This window comes from Struthio camelus, chromosome 3, assembly GCF_040807025.1.
Source record: "Struthio camelus isolate bStrCam1 chromosome 3, bStrCam1.hap1, whole genome shotgun sequence".
Taxonomy (NCBI): Eukaryota; Metazoa; Chordata; class Aves; order Struthioniformes; family Struthionidae; genus Struthio; species Struthio camelus.
The window spans coordinates 92,635,742-92,654,286 of record NC_090944.1 but is presented as its reverse complement, the minus strand read 5'-3'; the positions used below and the strand labels follow the sequence as shown (position 1 = coordinate 92,654,286).

At 42.7% G+C, this 18,545-nt stretch overlaps 1 long non-coding RNA gene across 1 annotated transcript in view; it reads left to right on the top strand.

The window, feature by feature from the left end:
* Nucleotides 1–754: 754 nt before the first annotated feature.
* LOC138066797 (uncharacterized) overlaps nt 755–18,545 on the top strand; it is a 34,810-nt gene continuing 17,019 nt past the window's right edge. Inside the window, exons 1-2 of the long non-coding RNA XR_011140310.1 lie at nt 755–947; nt 15,789–15,965. This is a non-coding gene — a long non-coding RNA (uncharacterized lncRNA). The remainder of the gene's footprint in view (nt 948–15,788; nt 15,966–18,545) is intronic.

Here is an 18,545-nt window from a genome sequence, read left to right as displayed (position 1 = left end):
AGCCTCAGCGGCAGCTCATGCCAAATAGAGCTCAGGCCATTTCTCAGGGAACAGGTGTCCACATCATTAAAGCCACTACCCCAGTTGGCATTAATTGGCATCCCTGTTGGCACACTAAGAAAAGAGACCAGGGTTTGTCTGGGCCTTGGAAACTTGCTTCCCCTCTCCCTCCTCAAGGTAGCCCCTCTGTGTTAAATTTGGTCTCATTGCCAAGGCACGGTGAAAGCCCGGCTTCGCCCTCCCTCGAGTAGTATGTATTGTAGGGCCTTTGCTCCCCAGGCCGGCTAGGCAACGGGCACTAAGAAAACGTCCCTAGCAATGGCTTGCTAACTAATGCCATTCACAGGGGGAATAGAAGGAAACTGTTTATTAGATGGAGCGAGTTCATTAACTTCCCCCTTCCCCTCCTTATTTACTTCAACTGTCCCCTTACGTCCTTCTCTTCTCCTTTGTTTTGTCCCTTCTTCCTTCTGTTCTATGTTATTACTGTAAAAAGAAAAAAAAAAAAAACTTCACCCTGCATTTTGTTAGCCTCCTTGCAGCTTTACACCAATAAACTACAATCGAAAACACATCGTGCCCCAAACAGCAGGAAAGCACAGGCACAAAATCTGCGGAAGCAGAGGGCTGCAGAGCAAAACTCACAGAGAGACAGGCTTCTTTCTCATCCATCAACCACCCCGAACAGTTTGGTGTGAAACTGTCTCTCCCCTCCTCTCTCCCTGCTGAGGGACTTTGCTCCATCCACCTCTGCGGCCCAAGAAGCCGTATAAGCCAGCTGTGCGTTACCCCTAGCATAAAGATAAGTGAGAAGTTAAAAATTAATGGCACATCTTCACTGCAGACAGTGCTGGTGGTTAGCACCGCACTCATAAGCCTACCCTGGGGAGAGCAGTCATGCCACAAAGCCACGGTGTGGTTGCAGCGACTCCATTGAGCTAATTAGGGTAAGTCAGAAAAGTATTGGTAGCATTTAAGGGGTTTAGGTTATGTCCACACTACAAAGTAAACAGGCTGCAAGTGATGTTTTAATTTATAACCACAGATGGAATGACTGGCTTAGTTAAATGCATTGGTAACCTTGGGATGGGGACTTCTGGCGTGGATGGGAGCTGGGTTAAAGTAAGCTAGGGTTCATCCCAAAACACAGACCTCCTCCGAGAGGAGCTTCCTGGGGCCAGAGTGCCTGCTGGAGCACAGCAGCAAGGCATTATCTCTGAGCAGGGTTATTCTTAAATCCACGTTACACCAGAGAAACGAACTTTTTCACAAGCAAGCAGGACGTGGCTGCTCTGAGCAGCTCGCTCATTAGCTTGAGGCCTGGGCAAAATGACTACAAAGACATAAGAGCGACAAGAAGCTTTTCCAAGTCTGGGATAAGGAAAGCCATCCTAGGCAGCCATGGATGATCCATCCATCATGTCCACACAACCCCTGCCAGGCCCATTAGCAGAACTTTGTTTTTTATCAGCCTGTCTTTATATATTTAAACGTGAAAATTCATTTCTTGGTCAGCCTCAGTCAGCTCGCCAAGGAGGAGCTGCAGGCACAGGGGCTGAGCAGGCTCCATGGGAGCCCACCCAGGGACACGCGGCCGACGGCCCTGAGGTGGCCGGCCGAAAAAGCAACACTGCCCATGCCGGCCCTGCCTGCATGCGCTGGCGCTGTGCACGAGCCGGCCACCGCCTCCAGCCTGCCCTCACAGTCACAGGGCCGAGGCTGCATGCCTGCCGCCCCGCTGACGAATATTTGTGCAGCTGTCTAAACCATCAGGAATAATTGCTTCCCTTTCCCCGTGGCTCCTTTTTAGTGCTGGGTAGCAACCGGGGAGTGAGCACTACCTTTGGCTAGCAGCAAGCCCAGCAGCAAAAGTGTTAAATGTGCAACTACGCAGAGAGGAGCTCTCCCCAGGCCCCGCTTGCCAACTCGTCAAGATTGTTACGAGGCACAGAGGAAAAAAGTTAGGGACAGACACAGCTTTTCGGGACAAACCCAGCAAGTGGCATTTTGCCTCCCATTAACTCTGCTGTTTTTACTCTCTGCAGAGTTAATTACAAATCAGTTTAATTGTTCTCTCGCTCGATAACTTTCTAATCTCTCAGAGACTTGCTGCACAGCAGGCTGTAAGGTTGTATTTTATCACTTCTCTTTCCATTAACCCCACTGTGTTAGTCTGTGGTCTGCTTCCTCCCTCTCTCCTCCAAACGTTAACAATTAAAATGATTAAAACTGACTTTGGTAATGGCTCCATTCAGAACCTTCCCTCTGCTCCTCACTAGCCACAAAGGCTGCAACACTCTTGGGTCACAAGCGGTAACTTCTCTGCCCCCCTGCACCTTCCCTTCCCATCAGACCACGAAACAAGGCAGAAAAATTGTGCAGTGACGCATGAATGTGCAGGGAAATGAGGGAGAGGAACAAAAAAATCACTCTGAGGAATGTGCATATTGCACAAAACAAAACAAAAAAGTAAAAAAAAAAATCCTGGCAACCTGCAAGAAAATTACAAGAACATCTAAAGTCTGCCAGGAATTCAACCTTGGATGCCTTCCTACAGCTACCACTGCCTGGGCATTTCCCCATTGCGTCTCCCTTTCTGATCAGACCATTCTATGTAGTATTAATAGTAGCAGCCTCTTTTGCTGCTGTTACAGCCCTGCTGGATACAGCACAGAGGTTGGAGGGAAGTGCTTAGAGCCCTCTCTTCTGCTTCCTGGGTTAGATTCAGGTTAAACAGCATACCGAGTACACTTGCAGGATACGGACTGCAACAATGACCTGGAAGTCCCGCAAACATGTGGTGAGAGCGTTCGTTCTACTTCCAACAGCAAATGCTATTGGTTGGATTTAAGGAGAGACTAATGTATCTTTGTGAAAACGAATAATGCGAGGTTCCCTCGTGACGTCCTCAAACACAACGCTGAATCACTGCTCTTTGTTCTGGACCATCCCAGTGGGTGACTGAATGTGCTCGATACTTGTATGTATTTGCATACTCTGAACTGAGTTTTCAACTCCACAAAAAAATCCATACCGTTGAAACTTAATCCACAGCAGCACTCCTTCCTGGGAAGATCTGATTGATTCATTAGATCATTGGTCCCATGGTAAGGGAGAAATCAGATATACTTAAAGTCGAATGCTTAGGGAATGTTTTTGCTTCAGCATTTTGAACAGAGTCCTTTTCTGTCTTTTGCCTCTGTCTCTGAAAAATTTGTCCTACGTTTGCTGGATCTACTTAGTTTTCTTAGTTTTACTGAGCATATACACCTCTTAATGAAGGTCTTTTGCTTTTGCAGGCAGGGACATCCTGGACTTATGAGACTATCGCAGAAAAAGACTCCAAACGGTTTGTGGTTTATATATGTAGTTTAACCCTTGACTGGGGTAAAGGTCAGCAGAAACCCTGCCCTTGCAGTGAGTTCTGGACAACGCCTTAAAGAAAAGGCAAAGGAGGGTAGACTTTTCCTATCTCGTTTGTTTGGTCCCCGTCTAGGCATTTCCAGGTAAGAGTAATGGCCAAGAAACTCCCAGATCCAGACACAGTCAGTAAGGAAGAAATACAGCACTGACCAGTTGGCCTTGCTACTTACAGGAGACCAAACTACCACCAACCTGCCTATTATCAACCAGCCATAACTAGGTCAGCTCAATTGTTACAAAAATGGGAAATGTTATAAGTGACCTAATTGGAGCTATTTTATTGAATGAGATCAGTTGCACGAGCCATTAACATTTGATAATGTTAATTAATACTGTACATGTATTTGTTCGTATTTGTTCGCACCATAAATAAGTGTCTGATCGCAGGACGAGACTCCCATGTGGTGTAAACGCAGCACAGAGAGGCAATCTCTGCCATACGAGGAGTGGAAGGTATGTTTAGGCAGGGCACAGCAGAAAGTCCTAAGGGCTTTGTTCAAGGGGTCCCCGCTTTGGACCTCATTCCCATGATGACATGTTGCCATCAGAAAATGCCTGTGCAGCAGATGCCATGAGTCTAATGCACAAATTAATGAGTGAGAACTTTTCACTCTGGAGAACTCTGTAAAATTTCAAACTAAATGAGCATAATGAACCCTTTGAGTCTTCTTGTCTGTGACTCTAAGAACGTTTTGCTGATTGGTGGTGAGTCCACATGTACATAGTCTGCAGTGGCTTGCTCGTATCTTTTTCTTTAAAAGCTTGTATGTTATTTTAATACAAGTTTCTCATTTAAGTAAGTAATTTAAACGTGCACATGGCCTTAGGACACACCAGATCAAAACTGTCCCAGACTTTTGGAAAATCTGGAACCAGATCCCAGCTTCATAGGTCATCATGATAATTGTAACAGATGAGAACCAGAACACTGACTGAATCACTCTTGAAATTTATAGCTGTGTTCGGATCTGAACTCTGACTGAGAGTTCAGCAGCCACTAGGGTTTAGAGGTGTCCCAGGAGTGGTGCTTTATATGGCTTGTTTTTCAGAGAGCCATTTCCCAGCATTTTGGAAAATCAGGCCTCACATCACACACTGATTTGACACACAGACAAATGCACCCCGAACCACACATACTTTTTGAAAATCTTTATTTCCACTTAACTCTCAAACACCAGAGGAGAGGCATTTGACAAGATCCTTAGAAACAGGACACTTTGTAATAGCAATGATTATTTTTTTTTAATGCCAGTTGGTTTTTTCAGAGTGATACTTTGCTTTTTCTAGGATTTCAAACTGTTAGAGAAAATTCCTGTGTGAGTTAGTAAACTGTCAGAACCTTCAAAGTCTGTGGAAGCAACTGAATTAGTTTGAAAACCTTTTATTCTGTCAGAAATTAATGCAGTGTGATTGGTTCCCCATCAACTTGTACCTAACTTTTAAAACATACCAAAAGTAGCTATATCCATTATGCCCTGCACTACATCTGTGTTTCCACAACCGGGAGCCAGTTCCCCAGCCTCGGTGCAGCTCCAAGCCCACCTAATGACTCTTCTCAAGATGAGACTGGGCACTAGCTACTCTCCTCAGGCAGGTTTCCTTTGCCTCTGTGCCCTCTGCAGAGCCACAGGTGGCCAAGACCACAGGGCATGTCCTAGTGCACCTTGAACAGCAGATGGGATCATGAGGTTTAATACAATGCTCACTGGAAACAACCCATATGTCTAGTCTATCCTGGAGAATTACATTTCACGAATTTGTTCATACGGTGTTTTCTGGGGATCTTTTGACATCAGCGCAATTTTGATTGGGTCTCTGGTGTCAGATTCAGACACTATGAAGGTATGAAAATGATCAACGTGCAGTTCTTACTGTTTGAGACCTGGCCGTGTCATATATCAATATCAGCACAGTTACTTAAAAAGTTTCCTCTGGAAGTAATGTGAATCATTTTCTACCTCAATGAACTGAGCACTACAGGTAGACACACCCAGAACTGCTTAGAAAAAATCCACTATGAAGGGTCTGAAGTGACCTTTAGCTTAAGAGTGTCTGTGAATGCAAGATGAAAATGTAGCAACACATTTATCGGCTGAAAACTGAATCTACTCTGTTTATTTCACATTTGAAACTGATTTATATCCAAACGTAGAGCCCAATTCTTATGCCTCTGCTCTGACTGCATAGGACTGCATTAATCATTAGAATAATCTTGCTTGTATTAAAAGGATGGTAATGGGTGAAAAAACAAAACCCAGGGGAACTGCTAGAGTTATGGACATAGACCTGATGTGAAGAGTGTCTGGAAAGGAAAGGTGAGGAAGACAGTTGCAGATATCTAGGAACTTGACTTTTTTTCATTCAGTTTGGACTAAGTGATAATTATGGTTGCTCTGCATTCCAGAGGAGTATATTAATCTGTTACATGTCATAGAGCACAGCTGAAACTACCATCTAACATACTTAACTCCCAGCTGTTGAAGTTTTCTACACAGCCTTCATGCCAGCACGTAACTAACGAGAGAGATTTCAGCACGGCATTAGCAACCATAGCAGCCACCTTAAGGGAAAGAATCTGAAAAGAAATGTGTCTGTAAATGTACCTTTATGGAACTGTTTTTGGGAAAACCAATCTATTTTGGGCTGACTGGGCAACTTAAATGTCAAGTGGTAAATAGTCTCCTTGTGGTGAATATCTAGCCAAGAGCATTTTTGTCCCTTCAATTTTTTTTTCAGGGGCTGTATTTATTTTTTCTGGCCACTTCTATTAACAAGTGATGGTATAAGTACAGAGTAACTCCACCAGTGTCTACTGAGCTACACAGATTTAAAACTTACGTAGCAAAATTGGCATTGCACCGAGAGAGCTAAGCACAGTGGGACTGCATGGCCACCTCCAGCCTCTGGGGAGGAAGGACTTCCTTTACACTAACCCAATCTACAGTGTGTGCAGTCAGCCCTGGATCCTGACTTCACCATCTATCTCACATCATACTCTGAAAAAATAGTTATGTTATTACAACTCTAGTCTTCACATCCTGGCTTGGCCAGTCCTAGGGAGTTTAACTCCCATCTCTCTAGGGTTCGGCCCCGTTCCCGGAGGCTCCCCATTGGAGGCTCCCGTGCTGCACTTCACAGTGCCACGCTGCGGCGCGTTTGTCCCAGAGGTATTCCTGTTTTAGCGGCTGCTGAAACAATCCCTGTCTATGTTTTCTAGTCTACACGTGATTCTGAGGGCAGGGATTTAATGTTAGCAAGGAAAAAGGAGAAGCTCACCTAGTGCCTATTTATTTTCATAGTTTGTGAATATGGAGAGAGCGGAGGAGGCAGAAAAGGGTTCTCTTCCTTAGTCATTTATCACATTAACTTTTACTTGTCTTCAAGGATTAGGAGCTGAGAGTTGCCTCCTCTCTTTGTGTTTCACATGTGGCTGCTTTTACACTGGTTCAATTTTGACTTGATTCCTTTGTAAGTATTTTATGACGCACAAAAGCCAAAAGGGGAAAGAAAAAAACCCCACCCACTCCAAAAGTGTCTATTGAACTTTGTTTTTCAATTACCTAACAAATTGCTGACTAAGGACAGGATAGGGCGGTGGAAATATAAGACCTAAATGCACTGTACATTCCTCATCTGTAATGACCAGAAAAAGTGGGTGTTTGTTGGTGGTTTTAGCCAATTTGCAATTTATCTTGGTTTTAACCCAAGCAGGCTTGAAACCAAGACAAACATTCTTTGATGTAATCTAATTGTGACTAAGACCGTTTGCATAAAGGTTTCTGAGCTAGGATAGGAAGAGGAAAAAGACCTTGAAAGCATTCCAGTGGAAAAGTCATGTGCATTATACTTTTGGTTGAACCAATAGAGTCCAACAGCCCATTGTTTTAGCTGTGGCTTGAATTAATACCTGACAGCAAAGGAATTAAAGCTTTGCTGAAATCATGTATTCACTTATTCTTTTTTTTTTCCAATCATGTTTGTACAATGATAGCCTCAGGTGAAGAACTAATAGGAAAAATGCCCTTCCCCTACTTCCATTCCCACTCCCTTCCAAAAATATATTTAATAATCTGACTTGAAAACTGTTCCCAGAGGCATTAGCCAGACCAGGCTAGCTTCACAATTTAATGAAACTTCATATTGTTGGCTAGGCTGACTAGAGAGTCTGGAGAGTCCTGTAGTAAAGTGAAGAGGTCCTAAAGATGTGCAATACAGGTACAAGCACTGTCCAATTTCTCTCCTTAGCCAGAGCTGTGAGTCTTGCTCTCCTGAGGTTATTCCAAAAGCAGAGTCAATGATCCTCAAATGGACAGAGCAGCAAGATGGCTATTTTAAAGCTGGCTGAGGTGCCTCTTCACCAGTTGCTCTTGGGCCTGCACTGTGGAGAGGCCAGGCAGATGAGTCAGTGTGCTGAAATGGGGAAAAGCAAATCTAAGAGACATTCTAGTCTGCACAACACTGAAGATATAGCGAAGGTGCACCTGCATGTATGTGATTTATATCCTGCTTCCGTATATGTCCATATATGCAGCAGGAAAGTCAGGTTTGAATTCTGATTCTCCTTTCCCACACAACCCATCACCTCTAAATTATACCAGCATAACTCACCTAAAAAATCAGACCAAAGGATTTTTTTTTTTGTGCCACTGGATCAGGAATGTGCACCAGAGCCCACATTCTGCTAGTTGGTGTAACGTATTTGCTGCTAATAGTCCATTATGGTTTATTTCCCAGTCTTGCCAGCACAGACTCCCATAAATTCCCACTAGACACTGGATAGTATGGTACAAGCACTTTTTTGTACCAGGTACAGTAATACAGATTTCAGATTGGCCTGAAAATTTACTAGCCCAGGCACAAAATCTGCTCATTAGACCGTTATGCTTAATGACAATGAAAATATCCAGTGATATTTTATCCTCCTGCCAAAATACCCTCTCCTCTGGGCCTGTGCTTGAGTCATAATTTGCAAGACAGCAACTGTAATCTCCCTAGGAAAGCATTTCATATGTACCTATTACTACATTACGCTTGCAAAATCAAAGACTTGAAAAATCAAAATATTAACAGTTTAAAACTCATCCATGCTATTTAGAGGTAGGTAACCCTGATGTAATGAACACATGGTATTCTGTCTCCACGACAGAAATACTTGTTAATTAGGCTGCTAAATTTTACATTTCCATGTACAGCAAGAGATTTGAATTTTGGAGGGTATGTATGACTCTCCTTCTCTTTTCTAATTTCTCTTCTATCCTCAATAATGATCTTTTTTGAATTTTATTTAAAAGAAATCATTCTCTCTGGCTTGTTCATGAATATCTATAGATAGATGAATTACTTTCCCTCGTAGTAGCTTGTTAATCAGATGGCAACATACGGAGGGCGTGTAAAAGGTTATTGAGATCTCCACATTCTCAGTTCTTATTTTCCTGTGAAAGAAGCCCATAACTGGCTAAGTGGTTCAGGAGGATTTCTCTGGAGATCACTAGATGGCTAATATATACTTTGCATGCTCTAGGTCAACTGAAGTGGAGACTGAGAGACAATATCTTATCCGTACAGAACATTACAACACAGAAAAAATACAACACTAATTAAATCAAAGGTATTTTCTAGGTATTACTGTTCTTGTAACGTTCTCAGCAAATTCTGAGAACTTGCTAGTTTTCAGAATAATGCCTTTATCGATTAATGCTGCTGATTAATAAGAGCTGTTATTTATGGTGGAAATCACACAACTGCTGGGTCTAAAGGCTTCTTTGGGGCTGAAAGCTTTCTGCACAGCAAGTTGTTGTTGGGAAACAAGGGGCTGGTGTGTTACTGTAAAGGATAGGTTGTAAAAGGGATGCTTAAAAGGGGCCCAATATGGTTTGGATTGCAGCCAGGGTCTTGCATAACAGGACGCCTCATAAAAGAAGGGCTTAGAGCTGTATGGTTAAAAGACAGACGTTTCTTTTGAGCAGAGATGTGCCAATAGGAGGATCACTGACAAATCTTTGTTCACTATTATGTGTGCATATAATTGAAAAATGTTGGTATTCGCAGCCTTTCATACACGATGTTAACTGGTTTAGAGTATCACACTTTAAGGAAGAAAAATAGAATAAGACACACTAAATGCAGTTCAGCCAAGGATATTTTCTACAGGCTAAACAAGCAGAGGATACTGTCCTTCAAGGAGTAGAAGTAGGAATGTTCCCAAACCTTGTGATCAGGAGCACAGAGGCCAAAGCTAGACTGTGAATCTGGGGTGACTGCCTTGCAAAGGCAAATAGCATCATGATATTCCTTTCCAGGTAGTCTGACAGGAGTTCAAAGAGCCACTTGCATTTAAGAGGCAAGCCAGGAAACTTCTAGGCTTGTATCAGAAACTTCACTGAAAAGTAGCTTTCTAATAACAGTGGAAGGGAAATTTTAACTCCAGCCTAATTGTCGGGCAAGTGTTTTCATTTGTCTGTTTTACATTTAGCAGGAACCATTTGTATTTTAGAGTAAGGTGTGCAAGAACTCCATTTCTGGCTCCTTTCCATTTTTAGAGGCTAAACTTGATGTCGGTCTCCAGAAACCACCAAAAGCTAGTGTAACAGGCTGACTCCTAGCATCGCAGCTCAGGAAATGAAAGAAAACTGCCTCAGTGGAAATGTCAAGCACAGTCTCTTTATAATTCCCTCCAATCAATATTATAATATTTTGTCTTGAAGGCTGTCGATGGTTTTATTACAATATACTCAGGCTTCCCCCAGCACCGCAGGCAAAAAGTCTTTTGCCAAAGCCCTCTCGGGCAACCTTCAGTAACTCCAGAACCAGGATCGACCCATTAGTCCTACACAAGAGCCATGAAGCAAGGCTATCGCTCCTCAGCAGCTAAGGTGCAAGTGCCTCCCAGGTACCCCAAACCATTCAGTCAATATGTGCCTTGGTACACCCAGTTGGAAAATCACTGCCTTTGGCAAAGCTATTTCTCTGGGGCAGGTTGGGTCACCTGCACCCCCTGCTCTCCGGTGGTAAGGGTAAGCCCCTACAGCCCATCCCAGCAATTAATATAGAGAGCACTGGCAACCTTGTTGCTAGGTTTCCCTAATAATAAAATGCTGGGTATAAAAAATGCCGTCAGCCACTGCCCTCTGTAAAGCTTCATGTTCCCTGTGTTTGAGAAACAGACTGAAAGGCTGAGGGTCCTGGGATTTTTACTCAGATCACAAACACAAGCCTCTGCAGCACCTGCTATTAAAAAGATGATGGCTTAAAAGAAGATAAAAAATATGCAGTGTGACACATCCAGTACACTTTCTCCAAAGAAAGCCTAGGAGTTGCCTAAAAAGAGCCAGGAGAGAATACAGTTTGCCAAACCTTTCTCAGTATCTAGGACATAAGCCACAGGCTCCATGGTTAAGCTCTTCAGTGATCAAGAATAAATATAGGCATGAGTATATATAGCCTAGACATGGCTTCCTCACTCTGTCAAAGAAACAATGCCGAATACCGAGGGGCCTCTGCTACTTCCTCTGCCATAGACAAAGTAGCTTAGGAGACAAAACTGTCTCACTTCTATCTTTCAAACTAGAGGAGCCTGGTGTGCAAAATAGGCAATACAGTTGCTATATTCCATCACAGTTCCTGCTGAATGTGGAAGGTGGGATGAATGACTGGATAGTGTGACTCCAGGCAGCGCCTTTCCTCATTTACTAGCCAGGTCAGAGCTTTGAGAAATCCTCATTTAACCAGCTGGGGAAGCACAGATGTTCTCCAGAAGAGCAACATCAACAACAGATGCATCTATGGTCAGCTCCTGGGCAGTGCCTCCTATAGCTGTTTGCCTGCACAGCTGCTCGAATTATCCACCCCCAGTAATCTGCTGTCCTCCTACACTACTGACCATGGTTTGATATGTCTCTTAAAGGAATAGGTTAAAAACCAAGCAACAGTCATGTTTCCTTCCTCCCTCCAAGGAGAAATCAGCTGTCAGCCTAGGAATTAAGAAAAAATTGTAGTACACAGTCAAGGTTCATACTTGGAATGGCTGTTCTGCATGTCAGTGTAAAACCCAGACAGAAGATGATCAGGGACAAAGTAGATTCCAAAGTAGATCTTCTCCTTTCAGCACGCTGTTCCATGTTTACACCATCAAGAATGAGAGAATAAGGTTGTCAAAGCCAAAGACACTTCCTCATTTCCCAATGTGTCGTCACGTAATAAAAAATTTGGTGTAATAGCCATTTTGCAACAGCTCACTTCCTGTTAAAGTGTGACACTGGGATGCATCAGAGGAGAAGAAAAGATAGGGCCACAGCTTTAGACTGAGGAGATGAGACGCTTGCTAAGGTCTTGCAAAGAATTGGGGAGAATCAGGCAGGTTATTGCCCTCTGGTGCCCATTTGATGCTGCCGTTCTGGTTCTGGAAGCAGAAAAGGTTCCTCTGAGCTGCAGAAAGCAGTAGCAGCCCTTTGGTAGGTTAAATCAATACTTAGCAAGTCAACAAAAGCCCATGTGCTGGGCTTCCAAGAATAACGTGAACCCACTGTTTTAAGCGCTCTTCTATTTAATAACAACCTTTTGTTTAACTGTGGAAATGATTGTATCTAAGCAGTTACACCACGGAGTGCCGAACACATTTTCTTTATGCAGCGTTTCCCAAACGATATGCTGCCATGCTATAACTTGCTTTTGTTACTGAAGAGCCAAGCCTGTGATACATTGCTTGATGGAATAACAACATGTGAGGCACAGAAAGGTTTATTTGGCCGGTGCAGTGGGAATAAGGAAGTACACTGGCTGAGTAGTCAGAGCTGACAGAGAGATCAGGAGTGAGATAGCCTCCAAAAATATTTTCAGACCTAGCTATGAGTCCTCTTCAGTTAAACACCTGGACACAGATCTAAACTAGATCTGAGTCTACTCACTTCAATTACCCCACCGTTCACACATCTGGGCCTGATGATGATCTTACTGATGTCTCACTTAATTGATTTCAATAGGTTCAAACTCCAGATAAAAACAAAAAGGAAACTGGAACACATAATGAATAACAAGAGGCGAAGGAGGGCCACACTAGAGTTTATGTTAGTGGAATCAGAGACTACAATGTTATCATTCAACATATCTGCCAACATTTTGATGTAGATATGATATTGTATAATACTGATTTAATTCTACCAGAGGCATTAAAAAAATAAAATAAAATCAAGCTCTGCTCTGATACAAAATGTAACTAAAATTCTGGCATCACCATATACTTTTTTTGCTTTGTATGTATACGTTTGTGCATAGTTTGGAAAGTAACCATAGCATATTCTAACAGAAGTCAGACAGGTCAATCTCTGTGAATTCAAGATAAAGCTACAAGCCTTGAAAAAAAAGCTAGATCTGGAGACCCAGCTTGAGATAAACAGCAATCTGCAAGATAATAGATTTGCCTGACATTGTTGTGTCCGGTAAATCATAACACAACTTCAGAATACTGGAGAGGGGCCAGGAATTGGTGACTTACATTATTGTTTTATTATCACATTTTGGAAATGTAAAACTAATAGCTCTGTTTACTTTAATTAATATTAACTAATTCTTAACTCATAGCTGCCCAAAGTTATTCTGCTTCAACCCAAAACATCCCCGCTTTTCAGCTATGTTAAGTGTCCTGCTATGTCAGAGGAATAGAGAACTAGGAAGAAGGGAAACAGCACTCTGGAGAGGAATATGTACCTGCTCAGTCCATGCTTTAAACTCACTGCTCACTGTCTTCTTCCTGTAACGGAGCAATATCTGTAGAAACATTTTGCCTTGTTAAAGGTAAACAAAAATGACACTGCAAGGAAAACCAAGAAGGCAACTATTTCCACGGACAGATTTCAGACCTCTTTTTATTGTAGAGCTACACTTACCAAAGGCCTTTACGCAACATGCATGTGATGAATACATGCAAAATCTGCGGTGGAAAATGTCAAGAGATGAGTGTGTGCACAGGAGTAAAGTACAGGCTGTGATAGACAGTGCTCGTTTCTGGGACAGAGACAGTCAGAGCTTGTTGCCTCCAATTGGTCTGCTTGGTTTCTTTGCAGATATCTAGCAGTCTGGAAAGCAGGCAGCGTTGGGTATTTGGCGCATGCTCAGGCAACATTAAAAATGGAGCCTTGGGCTGAGCTGGTGTTTGTGCGGAAGGCCTCCGACTGATCTCTGCTGCTGTCAAACTGCCCTCGCCATTTCATCAGCTTCAAGAAGTAATGCCATAAAAAGGGAGCTGAGGCATCTCACCGAGGTTTGTGGATGTGCCCACCACAGTCAGTCACCTATTGTGAAGGAAATAGGCTGTTTGCATGATGGCTGCCTTGGATGCTCGTGAGCTGGGCTCTCCTTGCTGGGACCTATGCGTCTCTGACTAAGTCACGCTCATGGTTAAATATACCTTCCATGGAGCAAACGTTGGAGACAAAAACTCTTCTCTTGGATCCTGTTGCATAATGGGAAAAGGAAGAGTGACTAATTCTCGAGTACTGATATTAGTATGTTGGGGTTTGTATCTAAATTCCTAGTGAGCAGACTGTAAATATTTGCTTAGAGTTTCTTCTCTTGCAGGGCTAGACAAAACTCTCTGCAAACCACTTCTTTTTTACCATACTCGTGTTCTGATGTCTTGTTTTAAAACATTGTCATCAAAGAGATAGTAAAAGAGTTTCAAGGATCCCACTATGTTAATCCACAGGGACAAATTCAGAGGTGAACTGTGAGTTAACTCAGAGTGCACAGATCTTGTCAGAACTGTGAACAGCTGCTATCTTGGCACAGAGCAAGGCTATGCCTACAGGATCTTTGCAAATCCTATCTGCCATCCTTGCTGGTAGGATATGAAGTGAATTGTCAGATTTCACTTTTTACTCCAAAGGGTTCTCCTTGTGCTTTTATCAGGAGTCAAGCCTGGACCGCTCGTACAACACCCAGTCATTTGAGTTTCCAAATGAGATGTTCCTCACAATAGATAAAGCAATTATTTACAAGGAGATTGTGTATGCTCTGTGGCTGTTTCCATGAGCTGAAAGGAAATCTTGCTCAATGTGCTCATGAGGTCTCCTTTAGATTTTCTTCCTTTCTTGACTTGGCAATGATGGAAATAAAGAGCAAGTGATTTCCAGGAAGCTGTGTATCAGGCTACTTACATTTCTAGCAGCACACTGGTGGCAGGGATTACCTGCGAGAGAAGGTCAGAACATTTTCCTGGTCATTCAGACCCTTTATGCTCCAAACACTTCAGGCCTGTTTGGCTACTGTCAGGACGCCATGCTGACAAATGCAATGTCAGGCACACGTAAGATGAATCTTCTCTGGAGTATCCACCCTTAGGGGTGATGTTTAAAGCAAAATGCAGAAGAATTTTAAAATATTGCACAAGTACTAGCCATTCCTTACAATGTATTTGTGTGTATGTGTGCGTGAATGTTGTGTGCATATTCACCTGCATAAATGTCTTACTTCTTTTATATGATGTCATCTGACCTCATGAGGCAATCTGGCTTTCTTCAGATTTCTGTCCCCAAATAACTAAGAATGGCTATCTTTTGAGATGTCACTTATAGATGAACATTAAACTAGAAAAGGACTACAAAGATTAAACGTTCAAGGTCCAGACATTTCAGCTGTATACTTACAGACAGAGATTGTAAATGTGTAACCTGATGAAATTCAAAGTTTAGGGATATAGATTCCAGATTTATTCCTGAGTCCTTCACAACATATTGCTAAGGATCGTTGAAATTCTGTAACTGTTTATTACATACAGAAATGATCATTTCAGTAATGGTGTGGCAGAATGAGTTTCCATTAACTGTGATAAAGTGATACAGCATTGGCTCAAAATGACCTTCCAAGCATAACACTGAAAATGCAATAGTTCAGGAAACATCAAACAGAAAAATGGGCACTACCCGGCTTCCTCTATCTTCTTTAACTTCTGAGATCTCTTCTGCATGCTTGGCTGACCACAAGATAAACTTTTCCACCTTCATTCTCCAAATCTGTACTTCATGCAAATGATTTAAAATGAAATTTTTCCTGTGAACTGCTGAGAGTGATTCAGACTAATCTCCCTTACTGTGATGGAAAATTAGGAAATCAAGAATGACTGTTACTTCATTTAGAAAATCAGCTACTTTAACCTGCTAATGCAGTATCCTTTGTTGGATAAAAATAACAGGGGTGAATGTATAATAGACCAAGGCTGTAGCTACAGCTTTTCCATGTTGGATACACCTAGTGATGTGGGAGAAGCAGTTGGTATTTGCAAGATCAATGCGATAGGGGTTAAAGCATGGTTAGGTGATCTCTAACATCATTGTTTGGAAATGACATGCACTATAACTTATCATCTCCCACAGATCAGGCGCTCCCCCACCTGTTGGATCATACCCTATGGCTAGATATCTTCCTCAGGAGGAGACTCTTGCACATTGGAAAACCGACACATTAGAGTCAAGATCTTCCTTGCAGAACTAGGAGGAGGTTTTTGTTCCAAGGGACCTGTCCTCAAATGTGGGACTTGATGAAAGAAACAGGTAAGTCTCTAGTTAGAGGTTGAAAGAGCGGCACCCACTTACCACCAATACAGAGCTTGGCCACCTTAGTCAAAAATGAAAAAGCAATACAAAACAACTTGACCTCCTCCGACCTCTTCCATGCAAATTCAATCATTAAATGCATTAGAGGGCAAATATAAAGCAACAGCCAGAGAGAAAAGAGCCCTTTTCTGATGAAGTTTAGAGTAGGTTGAGAAGTCAGAGTAGTCATGCAAAGGATACAAGGTATGCCCCAGTGCTAGGTTTCACTATCAGGTGACTGGTTGTGTCAAGAGACATGAGAGGGCAGACTGAGCAGGAAGACAGGATGTCTGCATAGCCTCCAATATCAGATCATAAGAATGCTCACGCAGAATAAGGCCAGAAGTCCATCTCCCCAGCCTCTTGTGATCTACGCTTTAGAAATTTCCAGATCTAGAGCTGCTATTTTTGTGTTCAAGCTCCCAGCTATGAATATAGTCCCAAAAGAACAAGAGAGGGGTCTTTCAAAAATGCCTGACAGTTTGGTGAAACTTGACAAGTCCTGTGCTCCTATACTGCCTGATCATGTTAAAAATACACAACTGTCTCCTCCGTGCAGAATTAGAACTAGGTTTGTACGCCCTCTGTACCTTGCCTTTCCAGGGCGTGTGAGGGTCCATTGAGCGGGGTAAGTTAACAATTGACTCAGCTCCAAATTCCTGGTGTGTGTGTTTTTTTTTTTTTTTGGATATAAGTCATTCTGACACAGTTTTTGCTCTGAGAGTGATTACTGGAGACAGAGCGCTCCCATGCCAGGCATTTTTATTAGTGTCTGAGCAATGCTGGACTTGAGAATCAATTAGTCAATGAATCTGCCCTGAATTACAATTATATTCAGTGACTAATTGTGTGTGCTGTGGTCATCCTTCCCCTCCTCTAATGTGTTCCTGCTAATTAAGGATCCCGAGAAGCTCTCTTTCGGCCTATTATGTAGATGCAGGTGGGAAGGAAGACACTCGTGGAGAGGTGAAGGGAGCGGGAGTTAAGGGAGTTTGCAGTACAGCTAATTTTTACCATTTGTTTAATCTATTACTAAGGGTCATTTGTCAAACTGCGGCTGCTGCTCCTGCCCCTCCTCCTCTTGTACACAGTAATGAACAGCCTGGGAAAAAATTATTCCCTTTCCAAAGGATCTGCAAAGAGGAAGAGTTGATGATAATGGCCATGAGAAGTAAGGGAGTTGTGCATGGATCACTTCCCAGGACACAAAGGCTGTCTGTACACATTGCACCCAGGAAATTAGGCTAATCAACACCTGCTTACAAGGACAGCGAAAAGCGTCTCCTCTTGAGACTGGTGAGACTGTGGTCTTTGCTTCTTGTTTCCTGAGGCAAGTTGCTGAGCAGAATATCCAAGCAATGTGGTGACTGTTTCCACTAGACTGTCTGAAGCCATGGGGAGTTGCTCCTCAAAGGAATGAGGACTTGAGCCTTGCATTGTTCATTATAAAACCAACTTGTCATTCGGCCAAAAGACAAAGGCAGGGACAAAGCGACAACATCACATAAAAGTTGCAGAGAACATTTTCATGGTAGAAACTTCAACTGCTGTGGAATGTACTCCATGGGGGCAAGTACCCACTGTGCTCTGCCGACTGATGATAAGTGGTTTGTGGGACCTCTTGGTGAGAAAATGAATGAACTTTTCAGCTAGAAGTTTGATGGTAAAGTAAATGGTGGTGCATGAAATATCTGAGGTTTGGTAGTCGGTCAGGTTTGTGACAGTTTTGGAAAAAGCTAGAAAATAGCTTTGTAAATTCAGTTTGGTCATTTCACTTTAGATCTAATTATTTTATCAGCCAAAGCAAGCTGGTCCATCAGTTTGGAAAGGAATAAAGTGACATTGCCTGCAGCCAAATGAGTGATGTGTCACATTAAATCTCAATAGTCGAACTCTACTTTTCAGAAGAGCTTTTATTTTTATCTAGTGTCATTTCAGCGGAGACAGTAGAAGTTGTCTCTGTGTTCTTTATATATAACAAACAAGTGTATGTGATTAAAGAGCTTTTACAGAGCAGATTAGCCAGGTGGCAACTCTAAAAGGGAGTACTTTTCAAAGAGAAAAAATTGTGTTAGTGTGCCAGTCAAATGATCAGAGTTCTCCTGTGGTCTTACAGGCTTTTGGAAGGATTACATTTAAGGTGTTCAGTTTAATAATTAATAATAGTTTAATTAACTGAAGATTAGCTATTTAGCTGTTGGAGTGATTGCCTCTTTCTCAGCGCGGCTGGCTTTGTGAGACACCAAAGTGAACTTGGGATGGCTTGCCTTTTTCATGTATATGAAATGTGATGTCTTCTTCTTTAAAAATGGGGCAGTTTTAACTAATAAAAACATAAGAGGAGACTTTCTGGGCAGTTTACTCCCGACCTCTGGTATCTCAAGCTGGACCCATGTCCAGCTGGACGTAGGTCCGCTCTGTAGGTCCGCTCTGCAGCACTGACTATACTCTTGGCTCCCTGAATTTCTGGGAAAGAGACCTGACTGAGACATGCTGTCTCAGTCTAGGCTGTCTCACTGTGCTATGCTTCTTGCTTTG